General features: G+C 36.2%; 1 long non-coding RNA gene across 1 annotated transcript; it reads left to right on the top strand.

Annotated features, from left to right (window-relative positions):
* The first annotated feature begins 2,733 nt into the window (after positions 1–2,733).
* LOC113952309 lies at positions 2,734–3,893 on the top strand. Its single transcript, XR_003529510.1, has 3 exons — positions 2,734–2,836; positions 3,287–3,417; positions 3,822–3,893. It is a non-coding gene; the product is annotated as an uncharacterized LOC113952309 (long non-coding RNA).
* The last annotated feature ends 408 nt before the right edge of the window (positions 3,894–4,301 follow it).

Here is a 4,301-nt window from a genome sequence, read left to right as displayed (position 1 = left end):
CTGATCATCTGAGTAGATCTCAGAAAAAGAATAGGGAATAGGAAAGCACTTGATTACTTGGCCTAGATCTTCAGTAGCACAACAAAGGTCAGCAGAAAATTCACATCTGTTTTCAATAGGCTGATCTGGATCTTGCTTCTATTGCTGAATAGCAAAAACGTTCATTTAAAACTGATCTAACACTGTGCAAGTATAAAAGTACAAGATCAGAATGAGAGTTAGGAGAAACCTTCAATAAACATTTTTATCTTTGTTGAACGGTTTCTCACATTTTTAACCTGTTCTAGAAATGTAAATGTAAACTTTATTGGGAAAAAAGACCATATGGGAGAAGGAGATTGAACATAGGTCCTGGCAGAAAACACAAAAAATCTTGTGGGTCTTTTCACAGAATTGTGAAAAAATGAAGCAATCTTTTCTTTTTTTGCAGAACAGCTCTAAGATTACAATGTGCTATGGCTGTATCAATGAGACTGTGATCAAAGTAATGACTTAAAACTCAGTGAGATATGTTGGGTTTTGGTTTTTATTGTTTTTTTTTTCTTTCAGGATAGCTATTAATGGAAGAAGTCCCAAAGACAAGTGCTCGTTGACCAAAAGCAGGCTAATTTGCAAAGATCAATGGTCCAACAGCATTCATCTATCATCTTGGACATGCATGCACAGTAATCAATGGCCATCCATCTCTTTCCTGTAGGTCGATTAATCTTTTAAATTTTGTAGGCTTTCTACTCTGATATAGTGCTTTTTATAATACCTGCACAAGCTTTTCTTTTTATATAAAATTAAAAAAAAGGATGAAACTATCTAAACTGTGTATGATGTAGTTCTTCAAAGTCTAATGGGAATAACTGTTTGAGGCATGAAGTTACCTCGTGGCCATTTCTTGCTCGTGTTTTGACGCCACACAGTTTGAAATGCCTTTACCTGTAATGATTTTAAACTCAATTAAATAACAGAACTTCAGAACTGAGTTTATGGTTTATGAAAATGAGCAAATTAATCTTGTAGAATAGCATAAAGAGCCAGTGTTGTCAGATGGGATTGGTGCAGTCTTGAACTTGCAGTAAGATCTGTATCTTACAGAGGAAGAAACATTATCTGTAATCTGAAATAGGAGAAGGAACTATGTTAAATGCATGTACCTCTGAACGTTTAACTTGGGAATAGACCTTACCATCCTCCTTGTAAAGTTAGATCTCTATCTTGATCAGGGGAACCTAATCAAATATCCTTCAAAACAGACCTTCAGCTAGGTGGAATAAATGGCCACCTGACAGTTTATAAGATATCTTGGCAAGAAAAGAACAAGAATTGTCCTTGGAATATCCCACAGTGTGCAAAATACTTAGAGAAAGATAGTATCTTGCTCATAATACAACCTATGCAGTCTTAATTGAAAGACTTCTCAGCTGGAAAAAAGTAGAAAATACTTAGGTAAATTATCATCTTGCTTAAGGCAAATAATTCCTCCTACTTTTGTTTATTTGTTTTGTTTTTCTCAAAAAAGAATTTCATCAAAACCTGTAATATTAGCAGAAAATTCTAAAATTAGATAAAAAATTAACCTTCATTATTATTAGTCTCCTTTTTACTATTTTCTTTCTGATATATCTTACTGTATTCTAGTGCACCAGGTTTTTGTGAGAACAACCTGTTCCTGTTGTGTTTTTGTAAACACTCTGCTTAATGCAGAGTGTAGATGGATGGAATAATATAAAGTATGTTGATAAAAAAAAAGTTGAAATCACAATTTACTAAGTGGTTTACATATGTCTAGCATATTGTTATATTATTGTATATAGATTTTGATTTTTAAAAAGTTAAGTTCTTCAAGAGAAGAATTAAGGAAATTTATCCCAGGCAGATTGACCACAGTTGTCTGAGTTCTGTTATAATAAAACGATGTAGCAAACTGGAAGCAAAATAATTAATGTTGAAAATACGTGAACAGATATTTCCTGTAGGTATTCTTTAGCTAAAGTCAGATGTGTCCCTAGTGATTAGTATGATGGCAAAATGTAGACAGCAGGCTGATGTTATTCATCCAACAAATTTTTATCACTTTCTGAACTAAACTCTTCACATAACTCAGGAATAAGTTGATGTATAACTAAAAAAACAAAACAAAACAAAACAAAACAAAAAACCACAAAAAATAAGCCTCATATCTTGGTTAGTGTCTCACAGGAAGACTGGCAAAACAAAGAACCCAAATCTTCCAAGGCTTGGTTCTGTTCCATAATATTTTTCACAGAAGACAAGTGTCACTATGCAACTGCCATTCAAGATAAGTGGAGTCTGCATTTCATTTTGACTCTGGGGCGTCGATGTGCTGATTAGTTTTCTGATACAGCTTGGTTGTCAACATTTAAAACATTTCTTGGAAGAAGAAAAATAATTTTGAACAGAAGGCATTCTGTTATACCTATATTTATACATATTTCCCTGCACCCTCAAAACCCAGTTATAAAGCGACTTATTGGAAGAGCTGTCACCATCACCTTGGAAACTGGTCCATTGACAGCATGTTTCAATCAGTCGTCTCTCACAAGTATAGAGCTTTTTTTTTTTTTTTTTTAAGCATGTTTGAATAGTTTGAATGCTTACCCTGAAAAAGGAAAAAACATGAAACATGCTAAATTCAGAATGGACATTTTGGAGGGTGACATCTCTCATCAAACAGAATAGCTGACTTTTTTTTCTTTTTTTTTTTTTTGCAACTGATCACAAATTTGTAATCAGGGTGTTTGCATGAGAAGAAGTTCCAGTCGATGCTCCACAGGCTGCTTCAGTTTCATGTGAAACAGTCCTTGATGATGAACCTATCTACCTGGTACCTACTCATCAAGGCACTTTTACTGTCTCCTTTTTTGCCGCAATATGGGAGAGTACCTTCTTTCCAGAATAGTGGGTAGCTTTAACATTCTCTTGGGAGACATGCAGCTGCAAATCCCTTTAGGTTGAGGAATACAGGGAAAGTGGCTCTTCTGCATTTTTGAAAAGTGATCTATTTACATAAAAGGGTGAGGCCACATCCTACAGTAGCTGTGCTCTCCAAGGGAGAAAAGAAGCAAGCTGTTTTGTCTTCATAAGGGAAGAACTGAAGCTCTGATTTGGAGAGAGTAGGTTGTCTTTTGTTTGCACTGCACACAGCACGTGGTGCCTGGCAAATCATGGTGTTTAAGACCTGCCCACATCAGTCTTGTTACACTGGATACCCACCTCTGGGTTGCCCAGGGGAGATCCCCAAGTACCTGTCTCAATATTACAATTTCTGTTCCAGAACTTTGACCCCTCAAGCTGATTACTTCAGTGCTCATCATTGCAGACTAAGCCCAGTTTTGGAATTGTGCTTTAATCAATCAATACTTGTGGATACAAGGCCTGATCTCAGATCAGGACCACCAAATACTGGTAAGAAGTTTTTGCTTATGGGTAAGAAAAATGATGATATTTCCCTGTATTAGAAGGGCATCCAGAAGAAAATACATAAAGAAATCACCTTTCTTGCTAAGATATCCAAACTTTTTCCATTGAAATAGTACTGAATGAAAGTGGTTTAAGGCCTACCATGAGTGAAGTGCATATGCTATGTATTTTTCCAGGGATATCATTAACATGAGTTATTTCTGTATTTATTATTATTTGTTGTATAAGTAACATCTAAAATGCCTTACAGAAAGAGGATTAAAGGAAATATATATATTTGCCTTTTCTAATTTCACTAGTACCTTTTGGAAGTGCTTTATGCATGGTCAGATTTAGTTTTCACTACAAAGTCAATTACTTGGTCTCTTATGTGCTGGTTTTTTAAAAAGCAACAGAGGACAGATGAAGATTTTAAAATATGATTTTAAGTCCAGAGAAATTGTCAAGGAGTCTCAGCAACAGGTAAAAAGCTTCACAACTGCTTTAAGCTCTTTGTGTTAGATCAGGCTCTTTTTCAACTTCATGGCATCTGCGAGTAGATCCTTGACCGAGGCCGCTCTCTGTGGCTTAGGGGACTCACTGTCTTCATTTCCTGTGCAGCTCAAACAGTTGCACCTATATATTAATATTTACGTGACTGCAACACAGGCTCTTGTCAAGCCACGGGGCCCAATCTACTTCCAGAGCACACTGACAGCTTCTATCCTGCCAGTTGGTTCTGGTGGCTTTCTTGGAAACCTCCCTCATAAGGTCAACTGTGAAAGTGCTGGTGAATTTAGGCAACCTCGTTGTGCTCCAGGGTACAGATGTCTTCCCTCTAGGGTGGTTGTTCTCAAAGGAGTGGTTAAATTCCTTATGGATTCAACCAT

This window comes from Corapipo altera, unplaced genomic scaffold (genome assembly GCF_003945725.1).
Source record: "Corapipo altera isolate COAL_440 unplaced genomic scaffold, ASM394572v1 60, whole genome shotgun sequence".
NCBI classification, from domain to species: Eukaryota; Metazoa; Chordata; class Aves; order Passeriformes; family Pipridae; genus Corapipo; species Corapipo altera.
Note: the sequence above shows the minus strand (reverse complement) of the source record. Positions and strands in the feature narration are given on the sequence as shown.